This window comes from Corylus avellana, chromosome ca4, assembly GCF_901000735.1.
Source record: "Corylus avellana chromosome ca4, CavTom2PMs-1.0".
Lineage (NCBI taxonomy): Eukaryota > Viridiplantae > Streptophyta > Magnoliopsida > Fagales > Betulaceae > Corylus > Corylus avellana.
In genome coordinates, this window is record NC_081544.1 from 5,867,536 (window position 1) to 5,884,967 (window position 17,432).

General features: G+C 35.8%; 1 pseudogene; it reads right to left on the reverse strand.

Annotated features, from left to right (window-relative positions):
- Positions 1 to 985: 985 nt before the first annotated feature.
- On the reverse strand, positions 986 to 15,146 carry LOC132177933 (oligopeptide transporter 4-like; annotated as a pseudogene).
- Between the last annotated feature and the right edge of the window lie 2,286 nt (positions 15,147 to 17,432).

Genomic DNA, 17,432 nt, shown 5'->3' on the forward strand with positions numbered 1-17,432 from the left:
CCCAACATTTATGTATGTACAAATTAAAGTAAGTACACTCTTGAAATTCTTCAAGATAGTAGACTTCTTTGCAGCCAAGCCTCCCACATTTCCCATGGACTTTAACTTGAACCTTACCCGAGATAAGGGTGCTCTAATTATTGGATGATCCTACCACTTACCGAAGGTTAATTGGGCGATTAATATTAAGCTACCTGACTATAACGCGACCTGACATTGCCTACTCCATTCAGATTTCAAGTCAGAATATGGACCATCTTGGTCAACCAAACCTCAATGAGTAATTCTAGAAGTTACACTTGTATCATTTCACAAATGAGGTGGCTTTTAAAATCATCATTTGATCAAAATCTAATAATGATCAATCACAACACTAATGCTATTGAATTTAAAGAGTCACATCATTTTTAGAGAAACACGAGAGTTATACAAGAGTGACTTCTAGCATTACTCAATCTCAATGTATCTTGAAACTTCGTTATCTCGAGTCTGTTCCTGTCCAAGAATTTTTTTTATCCTTCTACTTCTAACTTTCTGCTTAAAGCTTTTCATGATAGTGACTGGAAATGATATGTAGGTAGTTGAAACCTAATGTATGTCACTCGTCTGCATATCGCTCCATGGCCTCTACTTCTTGCGAGCTCACCTAGCTTTTCTCCTTTCTTATAGATTTATATGTTCTTCATTCTCAAGCGTTCTTCTTTTGTGATAGTAAAGCAACTCTCTACATTGCTACTAATCTCGTTTTTCATAAGAGAACCAACCACATAAAAATAAATCCATATGATACATATGACCTTATTTGACAATATATACTTTTTGAGAAAGCTTTTTGTTTTTTTAGTAAAAAATAAAAGCATTAGCAAAAACTCTAAATACGAAATTCTCACAAACCACTAAAAATTTACTTTCACATTTAATTATGTCAAATTAAAACTTTTTTTTTTCAACTAAAAAAGCAAAAAAAAAAAAAAAAATACAAGCATTACATGGTGGGACAATTATCAACAACTATGCCCTTTACTATTGAACAAGATGCTAAGTCACAGTGTTCACCACCTGTACCCCACCAATTCACACCTTTCCCCTCCATGCCCAATGAAAAGTACAACAATACTCCCATGAAGGCCACCCCAGCATCCAGTGCTGCAGAAAGAATGTAATTGTACCTCTGCCACCACTGCTTCCGGTACCGGAAAACAAAATAGTTAAAGGTTATTCCAACTATAATCCAGGAAGTGTAGTTCAAGGATGTTGCCGGAGGCATCATTCCTGTTGCTCCCAGGAGAACTGGAAGCTTAATGAGTGGAATCCAAGATTGCTTAGGGACTGCTTTGTGCAATAGCCAAACAAGAACAGGGCCTATTGCACCTATAAGGAAAAACCAATTCATGGCTTGATAGCTTCCAAGAGTTCCAAAGATCCGTTTGGGTACCACCAAACCTCATATAACAGATGCATCAAAGAAAACTCTGTCACTAGGGCATGTCCAGGGACTATTGACAGGAAGAAGTTCTGGTTGGCATACGTTCTCAATGGAATTTAGCAACCACCATGCTACTCCAATGTTGACAGTTCCAGCGACAACTGTTCCTATGAACTAAGCATACACTTGCAAATGCAGCTAAGTTTAGTATTTCAGTGTTATATATATATATATATATATAAAGGTGTTAGTTCTTGTGTTGGCTTAATTTAATTTCAAAATGCAGAGGCTACTATTCATAGGCTCAAACACTAATATAGAATGCTCAGAATCCAATCTCCACCGTTCATAATGTAGACTCATGTGTTATGAACGTCCCTGCAAAATTTCAGCTCAATCGGACCACAAACGCCCATCGATCGGAACTATTGATCAAGACTGGGCAGTATTCCCAGAATGCCTATCCGGACTGCCAGAAGCTGGGTCCAGACCCAATTTCCAGCAAGCCCTTTTGTATATGGGCTGTCTGGACAGAAGAGTTGGAGGTCCGGACACCACTAGGTTACGCATATGTAACCCTAGCCATGTTCGGACCCCTAATTAGCCCTGTCCGGACATGGCTGCCGATTTGTTATTTTATTTTCTATTTAAACAAACTGTTTTGCCTATTATATGTACGTATTTTGGAGAGCAAAATCAGAGAGCTTAGAGAGAGATATTGTTCTAGCTTATTTGAGAAGGGATTAAATACGTGAAGCCAATCGGAGTTCCGGTGAAAGGAAATCTTATAGAAGAATTGTGCCAGATGTTCTGGAAAGGGCTACTGCGGTAGAAGTCAAGTGGGTTACTTGTCGTGTACAAGGAAGAGTAAATTAAAAAGGTTTTGTAATTCTTTTTGTATTCCTTATTCTTCTTATAGTGGATTGATTTCCTGGGTTTGGTTGCCCCAGAGAGGTTTTACATTTAGAGAGTTCTCTAAATGGTTTCCTCTTCATAACCAAATATCTGTGTTCTTGTTTTTCATTACATATCTGTATTTGGTTGATTATTAATTGTTAGGTCATATCTTATTCCGCTTAATATTTGTGAATCACCTAGACATTTGAATAGGTGTCATTTGGAGTCGTTTTAGAATTTTCAATTGGTATCAGAGCGGGTTCACTCTGTCAAAGGATTAAATTCCTGAGTGTGATCCTATATACTTTATAGATGTCCCAAACTCTTGATTGTTTTGAAACTATTATGTTTTCTGATAAACAGTATTATTCTGATTATGATTCTGATAATGAAATTGATCTTCATGAGACTTATAATTTGTTGTTTGTGAAATTCTCTGAGCTACAAGTTATTAATTCCAAGAATTTAAAGAAACTCAGAGAGGCTGAACATGATAAAGATGAGCTAATTGGGGAATTGAGTGATTCTCTTGATTTGTGTAAAACATTGAAATCTGAAAATCATGATCTTGCTAATAAAGTTGAGTCATTAGAGAATGAATTAAAGGAGTCCAAAACTCTATTGGAAAATTCTCTAATGATAATCTTGACAAAATTTTGCATACCGAAAAATCTACTTGTGATAAAGGTGGGATTGATTTTGACAAGATTATTGCTCATTCCTCTAACCTTGCTTCTTCTTCCAAGAAAGTTTTTGTTGAAACAGAAAACTTGGAAGAGCCATTGGATAAAGATAAGCTAGTTGATGTTCACTCCTCAAGAAGAAGAAGAAAAGAAGTCTTAAAAAAAAAAAAAAAAAAAAAAAAAAAAAACAGCTATTGCGACCACAAGAGGTAAGAAGGGTAAGAAAGGTAAGTACTCTCGTGTTGAGCACTTTTTACCTAGAAGCAACTCCAACTTTGTTTACCTTGCAAGGAACCAACCTTCTCAAATGTTCATTCCTACATGTCATCATTGTGGTAAGATTGGGCATATTCGCCCTAATTGTTTTCAGTTGAATAATCATGAGTCAAAAAGAGATTATTTTCGTTCTAGGAATAGTCATGAGGAATTATTCAACATGCTAAGGGTTGTTATCACCCAGTTAAATGATTTGGATAAGAGTCGCACATTTGTCCCCCATATGAAGAAAGTTTGGATTAAGAAGGTTGATACCATTCACCCATTGAGGGGGAGTGATAGTGATCTCACCTAAATTTAGGTGAGTAAATAATATGTCTAGGAATTGTTGTTTTGCTTATTTTTGAAAATCCTAGAGCATGTTGTTTTTCTTTTTCTTTTTTTCGCTTTCTAGTTTATGCATTGCAATTTTTTTTTTTGTTACACTTTTTGTGTGAAGAGTGTATACATGTTTGTTTGGAGATTCTTGTTATGAGGCATATTTATAAAGGACTTTTCAAGAAATTCATATGTTATGATCTTTGAAAGGCTTATAGATGAGATGTTGTGTGCAGACCACCAAGATTTTTGTCTACTTGCTAATCAAGTGTTCATGAATGTGTAATGTCTTGTGAAGACCTAGAAGTAGTTATTAAACCAAATCATTATTTTGTAATGGGACCTATAAGATGTGATGAAAGTTTAATGCTAAAGGACATTCATGTATTGCCTGTTGTAATCTCAATTCAAGCATGTTGTTTTTTCTTTATGCATTGCATTTTTGTTTGTTTTGCATTTGTTTTCGTTCATGTGCATTTCTTTTGTGAAAATTTTCAAAAAGACAAAAATATGTTACTTTGATTGTTTTCTTTTCTTTCTTTTGTCTTATGCACCTAGATAGTCCATTAATTTCTCATGTTGCTTTTTATGGATTTAATTCCTTGCGTCTTGGCATGTTCTTAATATGCATGAGATGAAAATTTGTGTTAATGGACTTGTGTTTGTGGTTACCTAAAGCCTAAGCTTATGTGGTACATTTTGCCTATGCTTTATCTTTTGTGCACATTTAAGCTTAAATTGAGGTTTTGTTTCACTTTATTTATGAGGTCTGTTAGGTAACCATATGAGGTTTTTGACTAGTCATATTTTTCAAATTGACCATATGCTAGTTGAACCTAGGGCTTACAAATTCCTGCTTTCTCTTTTGTGATAAGCACCAAAAGTTTAAGGACACTTTCTCAAAGAAAAAAATAAACAAGATAGTGAAACAAATAAAATCAAAAGATCATATTCCAAAAGGAATTTATTTCACTTTGTCAAACTTGTGCAAAATGTATTACAAAGAGAAATGTATAGGATGAGAGTAACTAAGCCCTAGTATGATAAGGTTTGACTTTTGATGTGATATACTTGTCAAAATCTCATGGTGGTTAAACTTTCTCCTCATATTGTTAATTGAAAATTTTTCTCTTTGGATGGCTTACACACAAACTACACAAGCATGGGTTGAATGCAACATTTTTCTTTGCTTGGGTTAAGCAATATGAGTTTCTTGTCATTTCTAGTCTCATGTATATTTTGCATATTTAGAGCATGTTTGGGATATTCATTATGCAATACATGAGTTATTGATGTATATATCATGTGTGTTCATTTGACTTTTGAGGGGGAGAAACATGTTTTTGCTTTTCCAATTTCTTATTGATAATTGAGTCATTCATTGAGGGGGAGTTTTGCTGATGTTTCTTTATGATCTTGCATTCTACATCATTTTTTTTTTTCATGAGTTTTATTTACGTATTCTTGTTCCACATATGCCTTGATGTATTTTGTGAAGTGTTTCAGGAAACATTAAGACCTTTTGTCATTCTGTGACAAAAAGGGGGAGTAAATATGGGGAGATGATGGGATTGGATCGGCATTTTGGTTTTGTCACTGAATTGCCAAATGGGGAGTTTGTTAGTTCTTGTGTTGGCTTAATTTAGTTCCAAAATGCAGATGCTACTGTTCATAGGCTCAAACACTAATATAGAATGCTCAGAATCCAATCTCCACCGTTCATAATGTAGATTCGTGTGCCATGAACGTCCCTGCAAAATTTCAGCTCAATTGGACCACAACCGCCCATCGATCGGAGCTATTGATCAAGACTGGACAGTATTTCCAGAATGCCTGTTTGGACCGCCAGAAGCTGGGTCTGGACCTGATTTCCAGACACCGCCTTTTTGATGAGGAGGTCCGGACCGCCAGAAGCTGGGTCCGGACCCCATTTCCAAAAACCTCATATTGAATGGGAGGTCTGGATCACCAGAAGCTGGGTCCGGACCCAATTTCCTACAAGCCCTTTTGTATATGGGCTATCCGAACACAAAAGTTGGAGGTCCGGACACCACTAGGTTACGCATATGTAACCCTAGCCATGTCCAGACCCCTAATTAGCCCTGTCCGGACATGGCTGTCGATTTGTTATTTTATTTTCTATTTAAACAAACTGTTTTGCCTACTATATGTACGTATTTTGGATAGCAAAATCAGAGAGCTTAGAGAGAGATATTGTTCTAGCTTATTTGAGAATGGATTAAATACGTAAAGCCAATCGGAGTTTCGGTGAAAGGAAATCTTATAGAAGAATTGTGCCAGATGTTCTGGAAATGGCTACTGCGGTAGAAGTCAAGTGTGTCGCTTGTCGTGTACAAGGAAGAGTAAATTGCTAAGGTATTGTAATTCTTCTTGTATTCCTTATTCTTCTTATAGTGGATTGATTTCCTAGGTTTGGCTGCCCCGGAGAGGTTTTACATTTAGAGGATTCTCTAAATGGTTTCCTCTTCGTAACCAAATATCTGTGTTCTTGTTTTTCATTACATATCTGTATTTGGTTGATTATTAATTGTTAGGTCAGATCCTATTCCGCTTAATATTTGTGAATCACCTAGACATTTGAATAGGTGTCGTTTGGAGTCGTTTTAGAATTTTCAAAAGGTTTTTTATTTTAAGGAAACTTAACAAAGAACCCTGGAACTACCATGGGTTTTGAAAAGACCCTCAAATTTCAAAAACTCTCTATTTCACCTCTCAAACTTTCAATTCGATGCAATTTACCCCCTCCGTTAATTTTTGCCGTTAAACCCTAACGGAAACCCCTAAAAAGACCAAATTACCTTTCAATTTTTGTTTTTGTTTATTTTTTTTAAATGAAAAAAAATCACCTTATGGTTTTTTTTTTTAATAATAACTTTATTTTTAAAATTTTTAATTTGAAATAAAGAGTAAATTTAGAAGTTTAAAAAAAAAAAAAAAAAAAAAGAAGAAGATAGGGTTGTAATGGTCATTTTATTATTTTTAATGTTTAAAAACTAACGGAGTACATTACATCAAATTGAAAGTTCAGGGAGCGAAATTGAGAGTTTTTAAAATTTATTGGGGTCTTATCAAAATGCCCAATAGTTCAAGCCATTCAGGGGTCTAAAGTGAAGTTTCTTTATTTTTTTTTTAATTATTATTATTATTTTTTTAAATTTCACCTATTGACGGGAAAGGCAACAAACTTCTGCATATATAGATACTGACAAGGAAAAGGGTTTTTATTTTTTTATTTTTTTTATGAATAAGCATCTTCATTAACAAAACAAACCAAGAACACATCGACAACAAATACAAGCCTGATTAATAGACTAAAAACAGCCTACATAGAGGCCAAAAACCAACAAACAGCAGAAAAAGCTCTAGCTAATAGCCCAAAATAGTTAACCCAAACCCTTCCATAGGGCTAAACAAAAGCCTCAAAAAAAAAAAAAAAACAAAAAACAAAAAACAAAAAAACCAACAAAACAGAGGAGAAAGACCCTATCCTCAAACAAGCCACAAAGAAAATCTGCAACAACTCCCTTACAGAGGAAACAGATTATCCTCAAAATCATAAACAAACCACAAAAAACCTGCAACATATCATCAACAAAACAAACTTTCAGACAAGTTCCATAAGGAGGAGAGTAACATATTCTCCCTCGTCCTTGGGAACTTTCCTTTCCCAACAATTCTAGCACGAACTTCCCACAATACTTTCTTCAAAATCTGCTCCTCAGTGAGTGGATGGCCTACATGCTTAATTTCATTTCTAGTGTACCAAATATTATAAACTGCAGATCCCAACGCCAGCTGACAAAGCAAGCCTTTAAGTGTATTACAACTCCAAGAACTACATCCCAGCTAAAGAATATCCTCCCATATAATAGCGGGGTTAGCCACTTTGCATCTAGCCATACAAAACTTCCAAATTCTATAACAAAAGCTGCATTCAAAAAATAAATGGTTTCGGCTCTCCATTTGATTCCTGCAAAAACAGCATTGAATATCTCCTCTATAACCCCAATTTGGCAACCTTACTCCTGTAACCAACCTATCCTTTATGGCAAGCCATAAAAAGAAAGCTTGCTTAGGAATAGCTAAAGAAAACCAGACTAGTCTCCACCACTCAATCTGATCCATTTTTTCCATCTGAACTTACATAGATACCTTTCCTAGAAGCAAGCCAAATAGGTTTATCACAAGAACCCAAACTGATTTCAGTAAGCCGAGTTTGAATATCCACCAAGGCTTCATACCTAGCAGGCCTCCAAAACCGTTCTCCATTATGGATAGCATAAGATAATTTTGCCTCCACACTACTTTAAGCATCATAAACAACTCTAAAACCATACTTCTCAAGAAGAATGCCATTAGGATGCCAAAAATCCAACCAAAGATGTATATTTCTTCCATCCCCAACCTCAAATCTCAAGAACTTCTTAGCAGTATCCCTCAACCTGGGGAGCTTCCTCCAACACCAAGAGCGATTCTGTGGTATATTGACACTCCAAAAACTCTTGTGTTTCAGAAAATTTGCCTTAATCCAGGCCACCTATAAAGAACCTGATCTAGCAAACAAACTCCATATGTGCCTAAGCATAGAGGTTTTATTCCAGACATCAATTCTCTTTAGCCCCAAACCACCCTCTTTCTTAGGAAAACAAATATCATTCCAAGCCATTTTTGCTTTTGCAGCCTCCATATCCTTCCCATTCCATAAAAACCTATTAAATTTATGCTCAATAACCTTTATAACCTTCTTATGCAGAATGAAAATGCTTGTCCAGTAAACTTGCAAACTATATAACATAAAAGAAAGAAGCTGAAGCCTACCTGCGTAAGAGAGATTTTTGAATAACCAAGAATCAATACACCCAGTAATTCTCTCCAAAAGCACCCCACAATCAGTAGAAGAAAGCCTAGAAGAGATTAATGGGACCCCAAGATATCTCACAGGCAGCTTCCCCTCCTTCATCTGCAAAGCATTCAATAAAACTTGCTTGACCCTATCTAAAATTCCAGAACAATAAAAGAACTCTTCGAAGGATTAGCCTTTAGGCCAGACAAATCCGCAAACTCCACTAGAGCAACCTTAATGACATTGATGGAACTCAAACTAGCTTCAGAAAAAATAAGAAGATCATCTGCAAAACATACATATATGCTACCATTTAAGGTGCTTAAGGAAAATTATCGTGCATGGTAACTACCATCAATCAAAATTCAGGAAAAGTAATCAAATAACTCCAACTATTTTAACTTGTATAGAGTGTCATATATTTCAAGTTTTCAGTAGAACATATGAAATATGAAAAAGGTATTGAGAATTAGGACATAAGAAGTACAGTCCACAAAATTGTTAAAGTATTAGTTAAGTGAATAAATTTACCTCTTTTTATTAGCTTAAACTTTTGAAATAACTGATAATTTATCAGAAATCTATATACTAAGGCCAGAAAACAGATCTATGAGTCCAAAGTGGACCCGAAACCCGAATTGATTCTCAAACCAAGAAGTGAATAATTGTGCACAAACTTATGATATAGGGGCACGTTCCTTGCTTGAAGGGTGATTGGCACTTAAAAATAGGCCATAAAGTGGGATACCTAGTTAGACGTAACATTCAAATGTTCGGGAACATTCTTGCAAGAAACTCAATAAAAAGTAAACTCGAACCAAGTAAAAGTACGTGTGTGTTTGCCAACAGAACGGGCCGTTACTTTAGTTGCAACGGTACTGTTCCAGCTACAGTAATGGTTAGAAAATAGTACACTAGACTTGAAAAGCAATCCCCCACTCTTCCCAATGGCCTGCAGTAAAACAAACCCATCTAACCTAACCACCTCCTAACTGGCTAACTCCACTTATTTTCAACGAAAAAAAAAAATTCTAAAGCTTCTTCTTCCTGGCTTCTCCCAGATTTTTGAAAAAATCCTCATTTTCATTGTCTCAAATTCCTTCTTCTTCCTCTGTACGCAGACCCAAACCCAGCCACCTTCGAACCATATATATATATTCATTGAAAATAAGTGGAGTTAGGGGGTGGTTAGGTTAGATGGGTTTGTTTTACTGTAGGGTTATTGGGAAGAGAGGGGGATTGCTTTTCAGGTCTAGTGTACTATTTTCTGACCGTTACTGTGGCTGGAGCAGTACCGTTCCAAGTACAATAACAGCTCGTTCTGTTGGCAAACACACCCGTAACTTTTGGCCCTAAGTTCAAAATTTTATCTTAGTAAATCTAATTTCTTCTCTTACACAACACTAACTTAAGCATCATAATTGTCTCATGCCGACACTCACCAACAGCTATCATGCTTACAGTGTTACTACTGGTGCAGATTGGGCCACTGTAAGATGGTTATGCTCAAATCCAACTAGTTAAGATAAGATATTATAGTTAAGGGGGAAAAAAAAAAAAAAAAAAAAAACAATTAAGTTAAAGTCTATTGAATCAATCTCTTAATAAAAATAAGGAGAAATGAGCAAATGTGGTCCTTTTGGACCATTCCCAATATTTGGTCCTTTTGGACTATTTTCTGTATCCTTGCTATATTTTCTGTTTGGGCTTTTTTGTTGGGGCGCCCACCATTTTGTTGTTCGATCCCATGTAACATGTTTTCCCTTATTTGATTAAAAAAAAGGGTGGGGAGCAAAGTTTTAACCTAACAACCTGGTTTGTTGTGGCAGATATGATACTGATTGGAAGTGTGAAAGTGAAGGCTATGGCACTAGCAAGGAGGAGCCCCCACCATGGCATCTGGATCTGATCAATCAAAATGGTGCAGAGTAGTAGTGAAACTGCAAGTGTCACAGCAAGCAACAAGTAAAACCACCAGGAAGGTATGTCCTTGTATCTCCTCATCAATTTTGTATGAATATCCTCCTTCCCCTTGTAAGAAGCTTAAAATCGCTCATAAATTTCTCTGTCCATTAACTATAAACTTTAGTAGTTGACATTAATTAATTTATCAACTAAACTTTTCTCAAATATCACATTTGTCAATTGTACATTACCTTCCATGGAAGAAGGCCACACGGGTAAGGGTGGCAGCAATGGTGGCAAAGCCAAAGCCATAAGTGATAGCAAAAAACATGCTTAAATGAATTAGTCCTTGCTCCTCGTACTTTGCAATATCTAACTCAAACTTGTCATTGACAATAGCAGATATGTTGTATTGCTCACCATGGGATGTAAACAGCTGTGAAGAGAAAATGAGAAATCTACTTGCACCGTACAAGTCAAATCCCCAGTATGCTATAGGGATTGCGACATAGACTATCAACACATAGCCTGCGAATACGTTGACAATGGCGAAGAAGGGGCTGATGAGGGGGCCGAACAAGAAGGATGCCACGGCTGCCCAATCAAGTGTCAGTGCTCCTATTCCAAGCCTTTGCATGCCAGAGCCAAGCTGCTGGCCAGGCAGTGACTGACTTGGAGAATGCCCAGCAAACCCATGAGATGCTCGTCAGTGTTGAGAAGAGGTAGCCTGGCACAGTGTACCATGTAAAACTGCAAATTAGTGCAAGTAGGAAGAACTTTCCAGGTGACATGTGCCTTTCTTCTTTCTCATGCAAAGCCCTACATGCATATTTCATATATCAAAAATAGTGGATATATAGTGGTACACTACAAGAAATTTGGTCATTAGCAACCAAATTATTAGCAGCGACCCAAATGTTGCCGCTATTAAGGGGTCATTAGCGGCAACTTTTAAAGGTTGCCGCTAATGACCTCTTATTAGCTGCGACAATAAAGTCGCCGCTAATAGCAGACGCTAAATACCAAAATAGTTGATATTTAGCAGCCACACCAATAGCGACGACCGTTATTGCCGCTATTTACTACTCATCAGCGGCAACATCAAATGGTCGCCGCAGTTAGACATTCAATAGCGGAGACACACGTTGCCGCAATTTAAACACAATCAGCGGCAACAAACTATTGCCGCTATTATGAGCGCAATAGCAGCAACTTTTTACAGTTGCCGCTATTGAGGAGTCAATAGCAGCAACTTTAGCAGTTGCCGCTAATGGACCTAACGGAAAAACAAATAAAAAAATAGGACTTATTAGTGGCGACATAAACTTGCCGCTATTAAGTGCCTAATAGTGGCAACTTTTTAAAGTTGCTACTATTGAGGGGTCAATAGCGGCAACTTTAGCAGTTACCGCTAATGAGATAAATAGCGGCGACTCTATGTGGCCGCTAATGACAGAAGAATAGCGGCAACTCCATGTGGCCACTATTGACTTTTTTTTTTTTTTTTTTTAATTTCTTATACAATTAGCGGCAACTCTGTGGTCGCCACTAATGATATACCAATAGCGGCGACCTTAGAACCATTTTGAACATTTTTTCCGGCAAAAAAAATTATTATTATTAGCGGCGACCTAGAGTGGCCGTTAATCAGTTGTCATTAGCGGCAACCTTAAAAGTTGCCAGTATTTAGGATTACCGTCGGCTTACTACCAACCACCAAATAGCGGCTGCATGTCTCCGGTATTTGTAAATAGCGGCAACTCTTTGCTCATTAGCGGCGACTTTGGGTCGCCGCTAATGACCATAATTTTTGTAGTGGTACTTTATTAATAGATGATTACTCATATAAAGTAACATAAAGACGTTTTTTTGTTGTCAATGATGCTTCAATATCAGAATACTATGAATTAAGTAAATTAAGAGTAATAACTCAAGATATATACTATTTTCATTAAAAAAAAAAAAAAAAAAAGTTATTTGATGCAAAGGTGTGTTAATGTTGCTTGTTTTTATATGAGTACGAGATCCCCTACAATTTGGGATCATTCCTCTTATTTTGATATGTTCACTCTTTTTATATCATGGTATGTGAAATGGGTATAAAATGGGAGCCCAACCTGAGTGGACCCGGATCCTCTCCATTTCAAAGGAAATGGAGAGGAGCCGGTCCCTTATTTTACAAGGGTAGAATGGTCATTTCACTTTTTTTGGACCATTCTACCCTTATAGAAAGGAAGACCGGCTCCTCTCCATTTCCTTTGAAATTGAGAGGATTCTTCTCCCACTTGAGTAGGGGGCTCACCCAAGGGGCCCTCGTGCTCTAGTAGTGTTCTCCCCGACTGGGTATGGTTTCCTTATTTAGGTAAGAGAGCCCATTTCACAACCCCTATTGTTACCTTTAACTTTTCTCTTGGGATAGGAAATAACAAGGGATTCGAATATTTTTTTATGTCAATACTATTAAGGTTAGAGGGAAGGACAAAACCAGAGGGGCCAAGCTCCCCCGACTGTCCCTAGTATATATAAAATTAGTTTTTGGAATAAGTGATTATTTATTATGATTTCAGAGCCAAAGTTTTAAGTTGGAACCTTCAAAATAGTTCATGTGTTGTCTAGTGATTTATCAGGCTTGAACTCTTATTCATGCATTGACCCCAATAAAATTTCTTTGGTTCCATCCCCTAGTCAAAGGTTCAACATCGATCGGTGTGTTTGTTAAACCCTTTTTCCCTAGACACTATAGCTGATCATACGGATTGATGTGAGAAAAAAGTTAAGACTGTTTGATATAAAAAAGTGAAAAAGTTTTGTTTTGTAGTTATTTTTTTATTAAAATAAATGTTTTGATGTTGATTTTTTTGAAAAAATAAAGTGAGTAGTGTTGAGGGAAGGGAAGGAGTTTAACAAACGGTGCCATATGGTCGATGTAATAATGCAAAATCTAAAATTAATGACTTGATACATACCGGAAAAGTGAGACCTGAATGAGACTGGCTGGCCACCACATATGGGCCGGTTCCACCACGTACTTCCTCAACAGCCCAGCCCAACCATATCCTAGCACCTGCAAACCCAACCAAACCCAATGAATAATTTTAATTTGTATGTCTATAGTAGGGAGAGAGACGTTACAGTAAAAGCAGAAATGAATGTTGTGCAAAAACCTTAGGGTAACGTTGATTGCATAATTATCTTTTATTAAATTTGTTCTTTTATGAATTTTAATTTCTACGCTTCAAAAAAAAAAAAAAGTATCAAATTTATACTTAAATTTGTAGGTTTATATAAAAACTGACTTTTGTCAACTATTAAACTTGACGGACTAGTGTTGTTTATATATATTTTCTATATACCATATATACACCCCCTCATCATTAATATATATTCTGTCTATTTGTCAAGAGATGAGAGGTGATTTAATTATTATTTAATAAATTTTAGTAAAAAATTAAGGAAAATGCTATGTGTTCTTCTAGTGTTTTCCTAGTATTCTCCAAACTGTGATGTAGCTTTTGAAATTACCGTTGAATCATTATTAACTTTTAATCTTTTAGTGAATTAATAGTAAAGACGAGAGATCACAAAAGAGACCTAGAGGCTAGAGTTAAGTAACATTTTTGTATTCTAAATTGTCTTAATTTTGGGACAATTTCATGATACTGCTTTTCTTGCTTCCAAAAACAATGGTTTGCATTCGAAAAATGAAAGAAAAAATGGAAGAAAAAGAAAAGGCATTAATAAGAACACTATATATTAATTACCTGAGTAGTGATAATAAGAAGCCAACCAGCATAAAAGGATATATTCCGGTGATAAAAGGCTTTGACTATATCAACAATATAAACAGCATAAGCTGGCCCATTTCCGAATGCAGCACCAGCATTGGCAAATATGGAAATGAGTACGTGCTCCTTCATGTTAAAGGGACCCGGGTTAAGAGAGAATAACATCGATCCAAACCCTGGTATTCTGAACTGGGTTGTGGGGAGGGTGCAGGGCCGGCTCAATGGCCTAGCCATTGAGCCAGTGGTCGCCTAGGGCCCCCAGTTAGTAAGGCCCAAAAAAATTTTTAATAAGGCCTAAAAAATTTTTTAATTTTATTTTAACTTAAGGCCTAATTTTTTTTTTTAAATAAGGCCCACAATTTTTTCCCATAAAAATTTAAGGCCTCTAAAATAATGCCCCAATATAATAAGTCCATTGTAAAATAAGACCAATTAACCTAAAAAAACAAATATGCCACATCAATTTTTTTGGGCAACTAGTTAAAAGTTAAACTTAAAAGTCATGAAACAGCAATGAGAATGAAAATAATAATAATATTATAAAAATATAATAATATTATTAAAATAAATATTATTTAATTAATATTTAAATATTAAAAAAAATAAGGTCTAACTTCAAAATTTCGCCTAAGGCCCCAAATACATTAAGCCGGCCCTGGGAGGGTGGCGGCCATGAAGCAGCCGATGGGGAGGCTCGCCACCAAGACAGTGATTTGGGTTATGAAGAGGGGCTCGGTCCGGTATGCAAAGAACTGATTAAGGAAGGAGAGGAGGGCACATGAGATTAGGCCCAAGGCCCACATTCGGAAGGTCCATACAGGTAGCGTCGGATCGTCGGTGTTGGACACAGTTAGTCGGACTTGCTCAACGGGAGAAAGCTCGTCCTCATCCACAACATTACCATCGGTGGTTATGCGTTTCTCATGATCAGCAGGTTCGGTGGTGGTGGTGGTGGTACAAGAATGGGGTGTTTGTGTTTCTAGGATGGCCATGGGTGAGGGAAGCAAAGACGATGGAATGAGAGTGTTGCTTTTAAGAGGAGAATTTGGCTATCTAGCTGTATAAATGGCATGCTCCAAGTATAAAGAGTTGGGTGTGTTACTTGTGAGGGTGTGACCTAGACAGCTAAACCCAGACCTCATTTTTCTCATAATTACATAGAAAAGAAAAGGTGATAGGCTGAGTGAGAGGGCAAGAAAAGTGAGAAAGTGGGAGAGAGAATTCCTAAATTGCTTTGATGCAATTGGAGGATGTGAGAAAAAGTACATCTATCAAGTCAAAGATCATATGGAAACCAAAATACAAGTGGTTTCTTAAGGTAGGTAGTGTTTGGAGTGGGTACTTTTAGATAGGTGCTTGTACACTAGTGGATGGCTACTTAATGCAAGTAGCCTATATGAATAAGATTGTTATATTCTTTTTCTTTTTCCTTTTTTTTTTTTTTATTTTTTTTTTATATAAATAAGGTTTAAAAGAAGTAAAAACAAAATAAAAAAATAAAGACACAGGGAGGGCATATTCAAGAAGGAAGAAAAAACAAGCACAAGAGATACACCAATAATTGGGGTAGTTTCAATATGCCCTTTGAAAAGCCCATGTCATATTATTTTAATGGAAAGGAGACAAAATTATCCAAATGATTGATGCTCATCTTGACCCTGAGCATGATTTCATGAAGAATTTTGCAAGGTTGCACCTATTCCGCCTACAATCGGGTTGCGCGATTAAAATACTTCTAAATAATAAATAGCAGTTTTTAGTGTAGAGAATAGAAATTAGTAAATTTAATTATTTATTCAATCCTTTAATATTCTCATTCATATTTGGGCTCATACTTTCTTTTTTTTTTTCTTCTAATTTTAATTTTAAATCAACTTAAGCAAAACGCTCTACCCTGCAAGCTTCGTCAATTAGATGTCCATAACGACACTAGCTTCTACCTTCTTTTTTCAATGCCTGCATCACTTGGAGAGTATCACTTTCCAAAACCATCCTATATAAACCCATTTCACAACAAAACTGTATATATGGCCCTCAATGATGCCTTTGCTTCCGCAATATCAGGCTCGATAATATAACCTTTTGGCGCTGACAATGATTTCAACACATCTCCCATACTATCTTTGACTATATAACACCAATACCCATCTTTATTCTATTTTTATCCACACCCGTGTTCCAATTAACTTTAACAAAGTCATCGTTCGGGGCTTCTCATTGGATATCCTTTGTATTATTCCTTTCTTCCACTCCATCTTTTCAAGAATTAGCTTGTCGATAAATCTCCAGTGATTCAGTGTTCGAACTTACGACCTTGAGCTCTGATATCATGTTAAATCACCACATATCTTAAAAGTTTAAATTGATAAAAATTAGTAAATTTAATCATTTAATCAATACTTTCACAGTATTATTACCTAGGTGAATGTGTTAGCACTCATAAGCACAAGCTTTCGTGTTGGGACAGAAATTTGCAGAAATTATGTATGTTTGTCAATGTATTTTATGATTTTTTTTTTTTTAAGTGTTTTGATGTAAATTGTAATATAAAGAGAAAAATTACTTTCATATTTTTTAAGGTGTTTTGTGTTTTGGTTTATTTGTTATTATTTTTATTTATTATTTATTTATTTTAAAAGGCAAAAATAAAAAATTAATAGACAGAGGTTTCTTATAAATTTTGTTGTAAGAATTCTTACGATTTATTATAATTTTAAAAGTAACATAGTTTTTTTACTAGCATTATTCCTTTTAAAAATTGAGTTTTATATATATAAACATTAAATAATTTTTTTTAATACCGCAATTTATAACAACTTTTTGTCCTGGCCGGTACACGGGTTGGCCAAAACTGCCATCACGTCATTCAGTGCGGCGTGTGGCATAATGAAGGTTCACATCGGCCCGTGCATGTTCATTAAAAAGGATCATCATCTTTCCATTTTTTTTATTATTATTTATTATTATTATTATTTTTATATGATAGTATGCATTTCACGATATTAGTTGCCCACAAACCACGACATTAGTGATATATATTTGAAGGATCTTGACTTTCGAAAGAGAATGATTCTTCAATTCTTTGTAATTATTTAATATTTTTCAATACTATATTCAAATTTGTGCACTAGCATCTATATCATAATCAAATAAATGGTAATTTAAAAATAAAATAAGTGAATAAGAAGAAGGGGGAGCCGTAGAGATTTTTTAGAGAGCAGTGGAGATGCCCTGAGCCCCACCCCCCAAAAAAAAAGGAGTTAAATAGAATGTGTTGG